Genomic DNA, 19,884 nt, shown 5'->3' on the forward strand with positions numbered 1-19,884 from the left:
GTTTTACAATTAAACACTATACACGTCTTCAACAAATGTAAACGCAAAACGTTCATAGTATAAGTCAATAAATTTACCATACACCGAAAAAGTAAAATCTGCGGATACGTTTTCAATCGACGTTCACAAAATAGTTATCGTTTAAAAATTTGCAAATAAAATGTGCACCACAGCTTTAATTATTTTTCGAATAGGTGTTTAAGGAAAAAGGAGGGGAAGGCGAGTGTCCTGATCCCGAAATACCGGGCTTTAAAACATGAAATACCGAGGTCCCGAATTAAAAAAAAAAATAAATCCCCACATCCAGAAATTCCAAAAAAAGACATCCCTTATCCCTAAAGAGTCAATTCCGAATCCCGATCTTAATAACACCCGATCACGACGTCCCGAAAAATCTCTTTAGGGGGTCCGAAAAGGAATAAGATATAGGGGTTGTACGGTATCTCGATAACATAAGCATATATTTACATCACGCAATTTGCAACTTCTGCATTATTTTGCTTGTACAAGTCGTTTTTCAACTAGTAGAATTCGTCGATTTACGATTTCATGAGAAGTTTGTGTAAGTTTAGCAATCTGTTTATTTCTAACACAGAAGCAGTTTCATTTTCGAGTTGCATATATCAAACTGACTTTTTTATCGGTTTTTTTTCTGTTGTACTTTATGTTTGAAGTGGGTAGGAAGGGTATCAGCATATGTACTTACAATATTAGATTTAGATACTCTTTTTCTGACTTGAGTTCTGAGAAATTTGTCCATACTCTGGTACATAGGCCATTTACTCTCATATAATTCACATGTCCCAGCACCACTTCTCTTAGAATCTTCCACCTTATTCATTTCCCTCTTATAATAGGTTCTCAAATTGTTGATTCTTTTATTGACCTTATCAACTGAAAAAAAAAACAAACATCTAACTATAAGTATAACCAATATGTATGCACAAACTCGATCGCCACAGGCTGTCAGATAAATGATTGTGAATGACGCACTTCAGATTCTTTACTGCATATTTTTTTTAATCAATTTGGACAGAAAAGAAATTAAAAATAAATATCTATTCACAATATAAGAAATGACTGATGATGATAAAAATTTGATGTTGAATTTTAAAATAATCTGTGGTGATAGTTTTCTTCCGGGTTTACAAACAATCTTTTTTTAGACATCAACGCGGTCGTGTTAGAGAGCACCCTTTTTTCTTTGTAAGTTTACGTTGCCAGTGACTAAAGGTATACATGAAATAAAGGTTGAGATTTTCTGTAGTAAATTAAATAGCCGTAATATTTAACTAATATTCAGTATATTTTTGCATTAAATACTATCTCCTTTTGAACCTGTGTTTAGGAACACTCGCAGTTGCAATCTTTAGTTGACCTTAGGGTTATGTAATATTTACAGATTACTTCTGATTAGTGTAAATAACTTGGGGGAAAAACAGCAACGTCTACATGAAGACAAAGTAAAAGAGAGTAGCTGTTATCCACTGGTTAAATTACCTTATCCAGTGGCTTACTAACCATACTCCCATTTTGCCTTGGAGCAATTGAAAAATAGCCAACGGATAGTAAGCCACTGGATAACATAATAAGCCGTTGGATAAGCTAACCTATGGCTAATTTTAACCATAGATTTGAGCAACCCAGTCCAGATGATGAAAACGAAACTCAAGAAAATTATGACTAAATAAACAATAAAACTTCAGACATTTTTACATCTTTTGGTATCTTTTTTTTTTTTATAAAAATCGCTCATACGGTTACTTGGTAATATTTTTTTGAAAAATATTGTATATTCATTACATATAAAGCATTTACCTCCTATGTTTATTTTACCATCAATTCTCTGTAGGGCCCTTTTCCTCTCAATTTTATCATGATACACTTGGGAAGTTACGTCCCATAAAGATGGCTCGTTTTCATATAGGTCTATGAAATCCAAGTCTTCTGATACTTTCTGCTGTTCGTTATTGTCCAATATTTCGACGGCTATCATGTCGGCCATGTTAAGAGAATGAGTGTCAACAAACGCACTTACGTGTTGCATTGCACTCTCATTCGTAAGTTCAAATAAGTACATGTGTACTAGTAATTCATAAGTAAAGGTCTTGTAAAAAGGGGGTCCGGAATGAAATGCATTTAAAAAAAAATAACGAACAATATTTTACGTACATGTAGAACGTGTTTTTCAAAAAGTAATTCAGTAACCACGCAAACATTTTCTAATGTATATTTACATTGTATTTCATTTAAAACCGTTTAATTAAGGTGGCTCACCCCAATAAGGACCCCCGGTAGAATTTTTTTATTTTCACATATTTTGTAGATCTTTTTATGCTGAATCCAAAAATGCAAAGAAAAAAGGGGGTCACCAGGCTCGTTTTCCCCTCAAATTGAAGCGAAGTGTGCGATTTTGACCCTATTTCCAAACATGCCCACCCTTTCAACAATAACGGTTACATCAAATTCAAAGACTTTTAAAACCAAGTTAGTATGATTTTTATGTGAAAAAACATTAGAATTTGAAATGTAAACCTTGGAATTGGTTTTTTTTGACTTAAAAATCCTTTTATTTTCAGATTAATGTCTAAATTTTGCATTTTCTAATTTCAGTTTAAGGCAAAAAATATTGGTTTAATCGATTTTTCGTAAAATTTCCCCGGTAGATTTTTTTTAAAAACAGATATGTCAAAGCTATGAACTTTTCGAACATTTTAAGGTAAAATAAAATGGGGGTCACCAGGCTTTTAAAAAAGTTACGAGGTTTTGTTTAACCCCTCTACCCCATAAGATCTGATTTCAATGCACTCCATTAATTACTTAATCGTGAATTCTTTATTGATGGCTTTAATAAAATAATGTTTGTAATTATATCAATAAACGATTACTGAATATAAATGTGGTTATCGTATTACTGTTTGTTATCAAAAAGCGAAATTTTGATTATTTTGGTGAAATACGGTAATTTTGTCTGGCGCGAGTTGCTTCCCTCTAATTTGGCGCCATTATCGGACCAGAGGAATTTCAAGGTCGCCATTGCCGAGCAGCATACTATATTGATGAATACGACCATGTGCATGCATAACAGACATTGTGGCGAATATACAACGATGAAGGTAGAGTTATTACATAAGAAAACATAGATTTTGATATATTAGGCAGCCAAATGTTATCAGTATAACGAAAAATACAAACTTGGGGGTTGTCTCAAAATACTCGCTACTGTTGAAAATCACTGCGGCTCGAACCTTGCACGGGCTCAATTTCTGTTCCATGTTTAATGTTATAGATCGTTATAGCTGGTATCTTATTTATGTGTTTATTTTACCCTTTACAGACAAGTTGTAAACATGTCTGGACAGTTTTAAAAAATATCCGGCCGAAGAGGAAGGGATGACATCTACTATGAAGCACCACAACTGTCATTTTTACGCTACCGTTAGTGTCAATGAATTAGTCTTTTTTTTAATCATCATTTGTAATATCTAATCTCTTAGCCAAGTCAGGGTCATATGTATGTGGGGTACCCCATAACTTCCCTCGGAACAGCTTCTACTCCTTAGGCTTAGCCCTAACTATATTTCCCTTCCTTTTTTACCCTTAACCCCCCCTTTTTACTTCAATACTTCCATCTCCTTGCTCCAAGACAAAATATATTTCCAAGATACCCCCTTTTCTCTGATCCCTCATTCCCCCGTCTCCTTATCCCTGTCCACCCCTCAATTAAGGTCCTCAAGGGGTTTGATTGACTTGTTCATTTTCTTGAGAATATGATATAATTGGCCTAATTTGTAAATGATAAACCCTACACCATATTGAAGGATTCGTCTTGATCAATCACAATTTGTTTACCATAACCCCCCCCCCCTAATTCTGTTAGGTATACAAAAATGTCTTAAGGTCTAGTAATAGAAGTATCAGGGTTAAACATGTACAGAGTGTGGCCATAAGTATTTGTCACTTGAGATTTTTAGCTGTTCATTTATATTGTATATAAAACTAAATTATTTTTTTTTTAATATTTTGGATTGATTTTAAGCATCCTGGTACCAATAGAAGCAGTATTATAAAAGGTTTATTTTTTTGGTTATATTTTTTTGTGTCTCATTTTCATTATTTTCTGTTCAGAAATTCGATATATATTCAACCAAATTAAATTATAAAAAAATATTTTATGCAGTGGCGGATCCAGGGGGGGGGTTCCGGGGGTGCGCACCCCCCTTTATTTTTGCCGATCAATGCATTTGTATCGGGACATATGTTTTGCACCCCCCCTGCACCCCCCCTTTGCCCTGGGTTAGCACCCCCCCTTTCGAAAATTCCTGCATCCGCCCCTGTTATGTGTTCTCAAGGGAAAACAAAAACACATGAAAACGAACCTATTATCAAATAAACACATATTAATTTATACCATTCTTTTTCTTTTAAGGTTACCCTTGCATTGTCAGTCTTATCAAACTTGCATGTACCTCCCAAATTAGGTTTCTGTTCTCCAACTTCAGTTTGCCTCTACCAATGTTATGAAACTAGTACACAATTAATGCATATATATGATACTACAAACAAACAGATATGAAGTTTGAATTTTTGGTGGGGTCGCTTTTACTGTTCTGGAGTTATGCCCCTTTACAAATTAAAAAAATGCTGAATTTTTGTTCCTTTCATTAACACAAGTTTGCTTCATCCAAATGTTCTGAAACTTATATGCAATCAATCAATGCTTACTACAACAACACTCAGATCAAGTACAAATTTGGGTGGTGTCACTCTTTTCATTCTTTATATGCAAGCGGCAGCTCATCTGTGTCCCATGGACACATTACCCATTATGAACTAGTCTACATCTACATGTATATGCTTTTGAATGTCAATAATTGTTGATTTTCTGACAGAATTACTCTGATATTTAATTTCAGGCTGCAAGTACATTTGTACATGTACATTTCAAATGGAAGGAGTGATCTTGGAATGTTCAACTTTACTTGGAAACTATTGGCAAAGTACTGACAGAATTTCATGAGAAGCCAGTATCATATTCTAGTCTTGCAACCGGAAACTATGCGTAAAGTGCTGAAACTTAAGAACAACATTCTACATGTATATATGCAATATGTGTTGCCACAATCCACTTCAGGAGCTAAGATCAACTATAAATTGGAACTACATGTATATGCTTTAGTGCTGTCAAAATCCTTTAAAAAAATCCAATCAAAAGGACCTACTTCACCTATATATATTGCTACCTGTCCCAATGATGAATACAGATCATATATATGAGTCTTATAAAAAAAACAGTGAAGGAGAATAAAAATAATGAAAATATAGAGCTGATCAGCTAATGATTGTACATGTATGTACATGATGTATAAATGGCAACAATTCTTACATGTATACTAGTATATTGAAATTAATTATATTAATAAATGTTTTATAAATTTGATCTCATATATATAGATATTAGAGGAATAAAATCAATCACGTTTCAAAAATTTGATTTAGTTGAGGCTTTTTTTACGCTCGTTTTCAGGACATATTATGGTATACCATTGTCCATCGTCAACATGTCGGACATATACTCAAAAATAATAAATACTAAAAGGTACATGTATAGAAGATAAACTATTTGCGTGCAATAATTTACAATTCTGTCTGGCAATGTCATTGACCACATAATCACTTGTATGGTTCATTGGTCAACAGTAAGTCCTCTTTTAATATGCTATATTGTGAAATAAATATGTCATCTTCATGTATATTTTGTGTATGAAATGATTATTAAATGTATTATAACAAATTAAAATATCAAATAAGAGGATGTGATGTGATTGTAAATGAGACACAAGAGAACAAATAACACAGAAATAACTATACATGTAGGTCACCATATGGACTTCAACAATGAGTAAAACCTATTCTGCATAGTTGGTTTTAAAGGCTTTGAAATGACAAATGAACAATTTAAAACATTTCAAATGAGAAAACTAATGGGTGATTTATGTAAAAAAAAGAATGAATGAAAAACAAATATGTCTGTCTTGCATGGTTTATCTGAACTTAAACTCATTTTCATGGACTTGTCTGTTTCTTGAATTCTAAATATGTTTCAAAATATTTGGTTGATGGGATGATTGTTACAAAGTCCGACATAGGGTGCAGGCTCATTGGCTGATTATATTGTGAATAACTGAAGCCGGTCCTGCTTTGGCAGTCAGTCCCCACATTGCCACTGGAGAAATAAAACAACTAAGAAAAAAAATTGAATCAGGATAATTTTCTGTCGATATGCACATCTACATAGTATGTCCTTATTATCTAAAAAGGTTTCATGAAATTCTGTTGTGCGGTTTGAAAGGAGTTGCAATGACAAACTGTTGCAGTAGTATATTGAAGCAGATAAGTTCAAAGGGGCCTTACTCCTAGAAAAAAAAAATGTGTACATCTAAATAGTATGTCCTTATCTAAAAAGGTTTCATAAAATTCTATTGTGCGGTTTGAGAGGAGTTGCAAGGACAAACATGCAGTAGTATATTGAAGCAAATAAGTTCAAAGGGGCATAACTCTTAGAAAAAATTTGACTCGTAAATTCCTGTCGATATGCACATCTGCATAGTATGTCCTTATTATCTAAAAAGGTTTCATGAAATTTTGTTAGGCGGTTTGAGAGTTGTGATGACAAGAAACAAGACTGATAGACTGGCTGATGGACGGACGGACGGGTCAAAAACGTTATACCCTGCGCCACTTCGTTGCATAGGGTATAAAAATAGGAAGATGGGGTATCATTGTTTATGAGGCAACTCTTCACCAGAGACCAATTTACATAGAAGATAACAATTATGTCCCCGTACGGACTTCAACAATTAATATAAACTGATATACCACATAGTCAAACAAATAAAAGTCCCAGAAATTACGTTTTTTTTTATATGATTGCACATAATGAAAATTTAATTTACATACTGAATGATCACTGGCAAATATTTCAAGCATAATACGGATGAGAACATGCAGATAAGTATCAATTATGAAAGTTATGCAAAGTAAGAGGATCTAGATATATGGACTGCCATAAGAAAATGAATGGACAATTATGCTTGGTGCATGTATAGGCAAAATTCCCCCTTTTTACCCTACGAGGCTTCGTATGTATATAGGTGCCATGTATATATCCAGCTGTTTGAACACCCTGTATAATCAAGGGATCATCTGTCAGATTAGTCATATTTCTATGTTAACCACACGATATGAAAATAAGCAGATGTGGTATGATTGCCAATGAAACAACTATCCACCAAAGTTCAAATTTAAAATTCAATATTATAAATAAAAAAAAAACATCTCCTTTTATCATCACGCATAGATCGATGATTAGTTATGCATTTCTTTGCCACGGTAAGATCAAATCAGCGTTCAAAAACAAAATTGTCATTCACATTTTTTTGCCGCAATGACATCACTCGACTATATTTTTTTTAATCAAGAACTTTCCTTATTAGCTTACCTTTTAAAAGAGCATGTCAAAAATTAAGATAGAAGTTAAAGTTTGCCAACATTACCGGCTAATGTAGCGTTCCTGTGTACTGGGCGTAGTTTTTAAATTACAATCCAAACTTTTCCTGAACCTAGTAGTAGTATAGATTTTTTTATATATAAAGTCTTTAGTAGTGTTTGAGACTGTTCGGCACGCTGCGGGTGTATGTCCTAGCAAAATCCCGACATCGTGAAACCAAAAATTTTGCGGTTCTCCGCAAAGCATGCAGTATTGAGGAATTGTATCATAGACCGATATATAAGGTTGGAATACTAGGCCAGTCCCGGTTACTTTTGACGGTGGTGGATCCAGGGGGATGGTTCCGGGGATTGGAACTCCCCTTTTTTGGACGATAGAATGGGGAAATATAGTTGGAACACCCTAGCTCTTTTGTCCTGGGTTGGGAACCCCCTTTTAAAATGGCTGGATCCGCCCCGATTGATTAATTTTCATCTTCATGAAAAGGCGGAAAACAGCAAATTATTGAAGTGTCGTTTTATTTCTGCAGGAAAACAAATTATCATTTTAGTTAAATAAGTTGCTGGATCCATTAGTCTATTTTAATAACACTCAGTGCTCTGATTCAATTATTTTAGTTTTAATGCTGATATTTCTTTTTTTTTTTTAATATGAACTCGGTTGACATATTGATAGATACGACAGAAAATTGCAAATCAACAAAATAACAATTCAGCAAAATAAGTAATAGAAGAAAAGTATCATAAAAATAGAAAACATTGACCCCGAGGTCTTAGATTATAGGACTTAGTCTAGTGTTCCGGAAATCATGGAATTGTGATACGAGAAAAAATTCAAATGATTTTCGTGCAGGTAAACAAATCTTTAAATTAAAATGTTATGTGTGCCTGTCAAGTATTAAGTCTGTTAGAAAATTGGCATGTTCAAATTTGTTTTGGGGAAAATAAAAAATATTTAACTATAATTATCAAAATTTTGCAGTGGAAAAATATATCGCATACTCGGGAATAAACTCCCAAAAATACTTGAAAATAAAGATATTTCAAGTTTTAAATAGATTTATGACAGAAACAAACTGTTATAAAACGCCAAACGGATTATAGCTTGAAAATAAACCCGCCCCGATGCTTTTAAAGCATACTATACGGGCAGAGACATATATACACATATTTGTCTCTGATACGGGTCACACGTTTACCTGTTTTTGAAAGCTGTACGATGACATGAAGTTGTTTACATCGCTATCATTTGTTTACAGTAAATCATTGCGTCATTGGCAAAACATTTTCAAAAATAAATCTTCTTTACATCATTTAATTCAACCGGTATTTAAGTGAATTTAAAATATGGTACGAACGGACCCAAGAGGCGACCGTGTAAGATGAGAATGCGTTTTGGGAGCGAAGCGGCACCAAGGATTTGTATAGTAAGAAGTTCTTACTATACAAAAACCGTCGACGTCATACATGTGACTTTGTCAGTATTTATGTATTCTTTTTTTTTTAATGTTATATTCATGTATATTTCTGTCCTTTTTAACTTTTATGCGAAAAATGAAGAAAGCACTTTTAATACGTTCAGGTATTTCACATCCAATTTTTTATGGTAATATTCTTTATAAAGCACAAAGGTGTCAGTATTCACCTCAGAAACTTACAAAGCCTTTGAATAGACTTATTAAGAAAGGATATAATTACGATACTGTTGTCAAGTCATTAAAGATTGCATATTTTGGCGTTAATATTGAGTCATTGATAAGGTCTTTGCATCGGAACTAAACACATTTATTCTAAAAACAGTTGTTGGCATGACACGGGTTATGTTCTTCTCATATATGTTATGATGGTATGATACTAAACCCCTAACGGTAAGGATTGTGCCTGATGTTCATATGATGAAATCATAATCTTTCAGTCAGTTTAGTTGAAGTCTGGAGCTGGCATGTCAGTTAACTGCTAGTAGTCTGTTGTTATTTATGTATTATTGTCATTTTGTTTATTTTCTTTGGTTACATCTTCTGACATCAGACTCGGATTTCTCTTGAACTGAATTTTAATGTGCGTATTGTTATGCGTTTACTTTACTACATTGGTTAGAGGTATAGGGGGAGGGTTGAGTTCTCACAAACATGTTTAACCCCGCCGCATTTTTGCGCCTGTCCCAAGTCAGGAGCCTCTGGCCTTTGTTAGTCTTGTATTATTTTAATTTTAGTTTCTTGTGTACAATTTGGAAATTAGTATGGCGTTCATTATCACTGGACTAGTATATATTTGTTTAGGGGCCAGCTGAAAGACGCCTCCGGGTGCGGGAATTTCTCGCTACATTGAAGACCTGTTGGTGACCCTCTGCTGTTGTTTTTTTATTTGGGCGGGTTGTTGTCTCTTTGACACATTCCCCATTTCCATTCTCAATTTTATCAATATGAAAATTGCAGTTAAGATGGTAAAAACACAAATCAGGGACAGCCGTTACTATAAATGGACGTATGACTTTGGAGCAAATTTAAAGGGAAATGACAGGGAAGGGGCCAAATAATGTTCAAGGGGAGCAAATGCCCTTTAATTTGGTATGCAGGTTTCAAAAATAGAGGGAGAATTAGAGGGAAAGTTGAGTCATCTTTTTAGACTTCAGTAAAATAATGACTTATGAAGTTATGTAGACTTACCTTCTAATTCTAAAAAAAAACCACACTACTCAGAGCTATGTCTAATTCACGTTGACCACTGATATGCAAACCTTAAAACAGAAAAATATATCATAAAATAGTGATTGAAAGATTCATAACACTTTGAAAGGATAATTCAGACACGTGTTACACGGGGAGCATGTTTGTTTACAAATAATAATGTCACGTGATCGCGCAGACCTCGCATGTTGCATCGCCCTTACAATCCACTAATACATAACCCATTATCATGCAAACATGCAACGTGATTGGTTATCAAATAATACCGAAATAATGCATGTAATGTTTAAAAAGAAATTAGTTCATCAAATAGATCGATTTTCACTTTAGACACGAATAGGTCGGGTTGACATTTCTGTCATCGGGGATAGTGTCGAGATAAATGGGATAAAACTGACAGCCAAAAAGGTCTAGAGAAGCACATCAGTAGAACCTTAACATTAATAAGTAATACCAAAATTTCTCTAATTAATAAACTATATAACTGAAATTGCACAAAGATAACGGTAAACAATTTTGATGATGGTGGTGATGCTGGTTAAATTGGCGCGAAATAATATTCTTACTCCTATTGCTTTACGTAAAAAAAAAATATATAGAATTGAATTTGACTAAAGTTTAACAAAAAAAAAAACGTGAATATGCAAAAGCCTGGTAATATATTAATGATAAAAGTGTGTATAAATTTCCGTAAACGAATTTACCCGTATACTTCACTAAGAATTACATTTGAGCGCAAGGAGATCTTTGTGAATCGTTTATTAACCCCGGTTGAACTCAGGGTCGTATTAACGGATTTTTTTGCGTTGCTTTTAAATCATTTAGGCCATCTATTTTTATTACGGTTTCCACATCTTTAAATCGGAATTATAGAAAAAATGGAATGTTGTTAGCAGAATCAAAACAGAAATGATGAACACTGCAACATTTTCAGCAAAACATAAATAGGATGGAGGATCTGTGTATTCACATTATTTGTAAAACTCTCCTTATTCCTGTGAAGCGTGTGCTTTACATCGAGGCTTTCTATGCTTATCATCGACGCCACAGTACTTCAACCAATCAGACAACGTTTATTTGGGGCATTCGACCTATTTGAACTCAGATTTTGGAATTTTTTAATCGAAATTATAGAAAAATGGAATGTTGTTAGTACATATAAAATAGAAAAAGATGAATACTATTAGCTAAAGCAAGTTTGGATGGGGTTCTGTGTTTTTACATTGTTTATACAACTCTCCTTACTGATGCCATATTTTGGAATTTCCGTGACCTAAATGGTTCGCGAAAATTAATATTTTTATATATAGTATAGTAACTAAAACAGGAAACTATCAAACAACAAAAGATGCTTTTGACGGGAAGAGGAAATCAAGCTATAACGATCAGAATAATTTCTTGATATCAAAAGGAGGGTAGAGATTTCTCAAGCAGCTTCAGTCGAATTTCGTATAGCTATAAAAATAAGGAGATGTGGTATCATTGTCATTGAGGCATTTATCCATCAGAGTCAATTGAAGTCGATGTTTGTTGTTAAAGGCATTCATGAGGCCCTCAAAAATACAAAAAACACATGCCGTAAAGACGACTTTATAAGGCCTCGACATGAAAAATATGGAAGCAATTCATCCGAGAAAACTAACGGCACAATTTAAACAACACAATCTACGAACAACACAGCGACGACCGCTGTACTAGGCCCTTGACTTGGGAAAGGCACATTTAAAATGTGACTTGGAAAATTTGTACTTGAATTGCACTTCAACTTGTAAGTGTATATCAAAGATTTTAAAACAATCAATTTGTACTCAATATTTCTTTCTTCCTTATACAAGAAGTAGTCTTGAACTCTATGTGATGTGCACAGAAAGCTTAATATTACATACTAGGGATGTCAACGAGTAATCGAGTACTCGAGTATCGCTCGGTGGTAAAGAGTATCGAATGCCAAAATGATACTCGACTTATCGTTCATGAATGCTGTTGGCATCTAAAAATTAAAATCAAGAACGCATCCGGGAAATGACATACTAATCGAAATTAAGCAAAATCAAAATACGTTTCCAATGTTTGCGTTTAATTGTCATTAAAAATACTTCCATCAGATGAAGGCTGTGAACAAGAGCGCATTTCCAAGGATAACACTTTTGGCTAATTGCGTTAGTCATTCCACTACCTATGTACCGTTAGAGTAAATATTTTTATCAGCAGGACTGTTAGTTACGTAACAAAGTTGAGAAATCGATTCATGACAGAAACAGTTAACAAGATAATATTTCTAAATAAGAACACAATCGTTGCACCATGTGTCGACTCTCAGAGAATGGATAAAGATATGAGTAAGTTCTAAGTATCACCCCTTTGTTAATTAGTACATATGTTTCTTTACGATACACAATACTGTTGTTTGATTAATAATTTTATTTAGATGTTAATTATTCAATTGGTTATAAATAACGCCAGTTTACATAATTAGTACATGAAGTAAATGAGCTATTACTTATGGTATTATAAAACGATAGAACTCTTCGGACTATTATCTGGTGCTAGGTAATGGTGGTGAAGGTTTAACGTCCATAAGACAACAACCCACAATGGGTATAATTTTATGTTTCTACTTTGCAGATGTTTGTATCGCTCGGTAAATCAAACGAATATTCAATTAGTCAATCCTCACCACGTTGACACCCCTATTAAGTACAAATAAGTTGGTGATAGTATAAGGTTTTACCTCCGTGTGAAGAAAAAGTAAAACTATATCTCTTCAAATCTGTCTAAACTAAAGCAACAACACATGTTTTGACTCGATATTTTCTTTTATTTTACCTCCTATACATTTCTAGAAATATGATTGGTTAAAAGCAAACGCGTGCAGGATGATACAGAAATGTCTGTAAGTGCTACTTTAGTGTATTGAATGTTAATATGTACCTAGTGTACTAGTGACCCAATACTATCAAGTCACATACAATTTGACCGAGGTAGCCAAGACACAATGCTTTCAAAGACAGATAGTAGACCTATACTTCGTGTTGAGCTTAGGTAAGCTCGTTATAGAAAAGACATAGCTATGGATGATATTCCCTGATTGTGTAGCCTCGGGATATATCAATGTTTGACCAATCTTATGTTGAAGTCAAGATGTCGTTTAGTTTAGTAGTTCTTATCACATTGAAGCAAACCTCACATATCCTTTTATTCGTAGATATCATTAATTTAATTAGTTCTAACAGTAACACTACGCAGTCACTCACCAACCATTTCGAAAAGACTTCATTTTATTACCGGTGAACCTACACATTGTCAATGACACATTTTTGCAAAATGCGTTATCGAAAAGTCCGAAATTCAAAATAAACCTTTACATTGCACAAGGTCATTTTTTTCTCTGGCTGTTTATGACGTCTTTACACTAAATCCCTTGGATGTTGGATGTGTACGGATTGATAGTTTAGTCTAAGATGCATGATTTTTTTATTAGTTGTTAGTGGCTTTGAACTAGCTGTCAAATAACTGTGAGTACTCTCAGATCTGTTCATTGTGTCTTTTTGTGTCGGGATGTGTAAGTACCCGGCCACGTCCACTTATATTTTTGTCCATCTGATGAGTTAAGCCTTTTCAACTGAATTTATAGTTCGTTCTTATGTTGTACTGTTATACCACTGTCCCAGGTTAGGGGAGGGTTGGGATCCCGCTAACATGTTTAACCCCGCCACATTATTTATGTATATGCCTGTCCCAAGTCAGGAGCCTGGAATTCAGTGGTTGTCGTTTGTTTATGTGTTACATATTTTTTTTCTTTCATTTTTTTTATATAAATAAGGCCGTTAGTTTTCTCGTTTGAATTGTTTTACATTGTCTTATCGGGGCCTTTTTTAGCTGACTATGCGGTATGGGTTTTCGAATTGATGAAGGCCGTACGGTGACCTATAGTTGTTAATGTCTGTGTCATGTTAGTCTTACCACATTTTCTTTTTTATACTTAATCCTTCAATTGGAAGCACTAATTCAAAATACTGATAGATTCAGTCAAGGATTATTGCATAAAATGGGCTGATCGTGAAAAAGAAGACAGATATACTCTTTCCGAATGTATTAAGGCTGCCAGATTGTTAATACAAATCAGAATCAAGAAACTAATGGGTCTATTTATACTCCTGTTACATAAATCTTTAAAGATCCAAATCTTGTCTTACGACCATGACAAATATGTTGCTGTCCCCGTGGATAAAGGCCAAAACATCATCGATTTTTTCATGTATAATCACACATTATATATTATGCTTAATAACGCAATTAGGTATTGACAATTCACGATAGTTATAAGACTGTTCTATGTTCCTTTTAAATTTCGACCAACGACGAAGAACAAGATCTTCCATCACTGTATTGAATACCCGTAATACATAAGTTTCCTTACAAACATCGGTAAATGGCTGGTTCTTCCAAGTGTTCCTCGAAACCATTTAAACCATTCTAAATTGTTAACATCAATTCTATCAACCATCAAAGCTGTGCTTCAACGTTATTATGAAACTACGTATTCGTAGGTGGCGTGAATAAGATGTTGATAATAAAAATTCAAAAGTTCTTTCAGAGTTCATACATCTAAGCCTTTTTCATCTTGCGATTGTATTAATATATTTGACTTTTCTACATTTTACGCAAGTATTTCCCATTCCAAACTAAAAGACAGATCTAAAGAATAAGTCCAGCTTTGTTTCATAAAAAGAAGTGCCACTCTTCTTGTCGACTTATTCCTTTATTCGTATGAGGTTGACTTCATTTATGAATTTCTAAGGAAGAAAGACACGAAGTAAGCACTATCCTTTTACTTTACTTTCCACTGTGTAAGTGATGTATAGATGATGTTCTCTCACTAAATAATTAAAAACTTGGTGACTATGTTTAACTCATTTATCCCATCGAACCTGAGATAAGGATACGACAGACACAGTTAAGTTTGACTCATATCTTGACTAACATCTAGACATTGACAATGAGGTTCAGATGAAAACAAAACTTTACGACGGGAAATATGATTTCAGATTTCCAATTATGTACTTTCAATTTCTATGTATCAACATTCCAACAGCGCAAGAATACGGAGTATATACACTCCAGTTGATACGATTTATTAGGACTTGTATTTCCTATCATGATTTTGTAACACTAACACTAGATAATTTGACAAACTTTATTACATTACTTTACAATGTATGTGAGAGACACCGTGCGTATAGTGGCATCGGAGAAGTCGCTCCAAGTCGCTCTATGGTAAGAAAAAAACACAGGTTATATATCTAAACATTCGGCTGACATCAGCAACATGTGTTGCGTTCTATTGTTTCATAACACAATGTATTGGTCATTTGTAAGATCACGAGGTAAGTAGATAAATCATTGTTCCATTGTTCGACTGACATATCCTCGATGTAAGTATAAGTCTATATAAATATATATTAATCACTGGACAGATTAAGAATTTGCTGACGCATATATTGATGATCAAAGTAACTTTGTTACATTTTCCCTGATAGTGGGATGCAGTTCACAATATATCTATCAAACTACGATTCCCAAGTGCTGAAATTATTCCCTCGGAAAGTTTTGATGAGTTGGATAACTGCAATCTATTCGTCAAACAGATATGTTCCTGATGTCGTAACTTCAATCCGGTAAATCCTCATTTGCCGTATGTGACTAACCGAATTAAACTCATCACCGGGTTTAAAATAACATGAGCAACACGAAGGGTGCCACCTATGGAGCAGGATTAGTTTATCCTTTAGGAGACCTGACATCACACCCAGTTGTTGTTGGGGTTTTGTTGTTGAGTTTTATTTTTGTATGTTGGGTTTTGTGTACTATTGTTTGTCTATTGATCTATTTGTTTGTTAGCCACGGTATTATCTGTTCATTTTCGACATATGAGTTTGAATGTACCTCTGGTATTTTTCGCTACTCTTTAAAAGCATTTGAATCAAATGTAACCTGTTGATACCCTAGATGGCTTAATTTTGTCTAATGCTTAGTTCGTGTCTGTGTGATTTACATTTTAATGTTGTGTCGTCATTCTCCTCTTATATTTAATGCGTTTCCCTCGATTTTGGTTTGTGACCCGGATTTGTTTTGTTCTATCGATTTATGAGTTTTGAACATCGGTATACTACTGTTGCCTTTATTAGTGAGCAAAGTGATACTGAGTTCCGTTTGATATACATATTTATGTAAAAAGGACATTTTACAGAGAACAAATTATATGCACTTTAAAAAATAATACACCAGACATGTAAATTAGTATCTAAATACTGTAAAACTCTTTTTTAAAAATCGTAAAAAAGGGGATGTAGAAGGAAACACTTTGATTTGCTGCATAAACAAATGAATGAGAAAGATATAACAATTAATCTATATTTTTATAATTTGTTATAATTTTAGTTTTGAATCGAAACAGTATAGATAAACATAACTATATATCTTGATATGCGATCATCCAATTCATAGTGATCATTTAAAAATGTATAAAAGTGTAACACATCAAACAATAAAGATAGCATGCTACTTACATGACTAATACAACTCCAAGCGGATGGATGCATCCGTTTAGCAGCATTATAATCGTTTAATTTAATGTTAAATGATCAATATTCAAATCAAAGTTACAGTTCATTGCTTTTTTGTCAAAATTTGCAACAACATGTAGTAACTTATTTGATCTTCTGTTATAATCAAAAGACATATGATTGCAAAGACCGTTCTGTGGCTACATTTGTAATGTTGTTCATTATTAGATGTAACTACTACATTCTCCGCCAATACTCTTACTACGTTAAATTTACCAGCATTGTCTAGAGAGATCCACATGGGTTCCCCAAGACAACATCTTATCATTTATCATTATGTCTAAAATTAGAAATGAAATGACATTTACAAAAAAAAAGCTTCTTTTAACAAAACTATAACAAAATCAGCTAAATAAGAATAACGTGCATTCACGTCATGTTGAAAGTCATTGCTTTATCCATTAAATTGGCGACTACTTATTGATTTGTAATCATAATTGTTAACAGGTGAATAAGAATTGGAAAGGCAATCACTGTCTGTAAGTATTTTGTCATCTAAATTAAAGAAAACAACATTGCTTTATCGCAGAAATTTGCAACCAGTAACTGATTTGAACTTCTATCATAATCAATAGAAAATGGATTGTCAAGACCATCCATGGCTGTAAGTATTTCCTTGTGTCGTTGTCCATCAGGTGATATGACTACAACATTAACAGATAAATGTCCTACTACGTACACATTACCACCATTGTCGACAGATATACCACATGGACCGCGGAGGACTTTTTCATTCTTGAATGTCCATTGTACTGTACCTTGTAGATCATAACATGTGATGGTGCTTGTTTTAGTATTTGATTGGTGCATTTTGTCATCAAATATCGCCACGTAACAATACGCTGGTATTTGATTATCGCGGACTATATCAGTTATTGAGCTGTTGTGCAGATTGATCAGTTGAATTCCTTTTCCTGCTGCAGAAAAAATTAGTTTGCCTTCTGATGTCACTCCTATGCCGTAATAATGACAATCGACAGGTATTGTTTTCTTGATTGATTTTTTTTGTATATCTATGATTGTGATACATTTCGTATCAGACTCTCCTGATGTAACAGCAAGTGTGTTGTCGTGACTGATGTACGCCACGTCAAATGCATCTGTTCTTGTATTTACTTGAAAGTCTTTCTTGCTGTTCAAATTGAATACTCTAACAACTCTCCTAGAATTATGCGAAAACGCCATTTTACCATCTGGTAACATGCAACAGCCCCTTGCGTACTCTTCTGTTGTATTTATAGTTTTAAGCAGTTTCAAATTGATATTGTCAACTGATCTGGATAATATGTGCGGCAGCATTATTTGGGCTTGTTTGTCTTTCTTCCTCGTGCGGACTACATTGCATGTTTTTTTCTCAATCTTTAGTTCTCCAAAATTCTTGATAGGATTAGCTAAATCTTGCATATTGGCATTGGGATTGTACGAAAGTTCGCTATCTTTAAAATTTTCGCTGTTAATCATCGAATTCAGGAATTGTTCTTTACTAGAAATTTGTTCTTTGAGCTCCTTCATAGCAATAAATGTTTGAAGATCTGTAGCATGTTGCTTGATATTTTCAATTTTTGTTCGGATTTCAGTTATCTCTCTGTCAGTTTCCTTAAATGAAATCAGGAGTTCGTTAATTATCCTGCTTTCATTTACTTCGGTTTCATTTAACTTTTTTATAATGTCGTCCTGTATTTTGTCTAAATGGTTGTTGATTGTAATCCTGATTTGCTTAACTTCCTGCTCAATTTGCATTTTCTTTTCGGAGAGCCTTTTCAGGTTATGTTCTCTGTCATTTCGAATAATTTTGATATTATCGGAAAGTTCTTCTAAAGTCTGTTGTATTTCGTAAAAGGCATTCGAAAGTTTAGTGTTTCGAATGACATCGACCAATTTGTCGAAATCTCGACATTCAATATGATTTTCTACAATACAACTACCACAACAGAGACATTCATGCTTTTTGCAATAAATTGTGTACTTTTCATTATGTTTTCCACAAGTTTGAGTGATTTTGACAACTTCACTTGGTATTTTCTGGTAGTCTTGTATTGGCACGGTGCAATGTTTTCGTGTTCCTTTTGACCGACTGTGGTGGTCTTTGCATTCTGAACAAAGCCCTTCTTCACATTCAAAACACCAGATTATGGATGGTTTGGTAATATTGATTTGATCGCAAACACCACACGTGGTTGTCGATGATGCCATGGCCAACAATGATACTGAAAAACAGGATTTTAATTATAACAATTTAGCATTTAATAATATCTTATTATTTACGTTTCCCATAATCAATTTAAGCATTTATTGAATTTGTCTTTTGTAATTTATTGAAGGAGAAGATATTTTACATGTTTAACTAAATATATTTCAAGAATATTTTGTTTATCAACCGATTTTTTGGAAAGATTTAATTATCAATTTCTAAATTATGTTTTCCCATTTAAAAGCAGTAGTAAAAATCGGCCAAAAATAACACAACGATCAAAATTCTAAATTTTTTCAAAACTTGATAAAATATTTTGTATTTATGAAATATGAATAGCTTGCTAACTAATTAACTTTATCAGAAATTAATTTCTAATAACAATAGGATTTCAGATATAAACCATTTTTATTTTTATTTTACCCTTATGTTCTACAAATTGTAAGAAACGATGGTCAAGTTTGTTGGTAAATCATGGCAAAAAGTACTAACACGAAACATTGATTCTGAAAAAGACACAATATATAATTCAATTATAAAAATGTGACTTTAATCAGTTGAGTTGTTTCAGATGAGAGGAATTTAAGTGAAGACTGCGCTGCTCACCAAATAAACAGAATAATAATCATATTTAGACACGGAGGAACGTCTTTTTATTTTGCTCCTTTTGTTTGTTGGAAAAATATACTCTGACGTGTTCAAATTAAATGGTGCATCTTTTCAGAACGACTGGACATATAATATCATAAAAATGATATTTGTTATTTAATATAAATGCATGAGATGAGTTATGAAAAGGAAAACTGTAATCAAAATATATTACCAACTATGCAAGATGTTCACGATGTGTTGACGATTATATTAAGAAGTT

The 19,884-nt window shown here is 33.5% G+C and overlaps 1 long non-coding RNA gene across 1 annotated transcript; it reads left to right on the forward strand.

Annotated features, from left to right (window-relative positions):
* The first annotated feature begins 2,843 nt into the window (after positions 1 to 2,843).
* LOC143083711 (uncharacterized) lies at positions 2,844 to 5,440 on the forward strand. The gene is made up of 2 exons (XR_012980848.1): positions 2,844 to 3,116; positions 4,917 to 5,440. It is a non-coding gene; the product is annotated as an uncharacterized LOC143083711 (long non-coding RNA).
* Positions 5,441 to 19,884: the final 14,444 nt, after the last annotated feature.

The sequence above is a fragment of the Mytilus galloprovincialis genome, chromosome 7 (genome assembly GCF_965363235.1).
Source record: "Mytilus galloprovincialis chromosome 7, xbMytGall1.hap1.1, whole genome shotgun sequence".
NCBI classification, from domain to species: domain Eukaryota; kingdom Metazoa; phylum Mollusca; class Bivalvia; order Mytilida; family Mytilidae; genus Mytilus; species Mytilus galloprovincialis.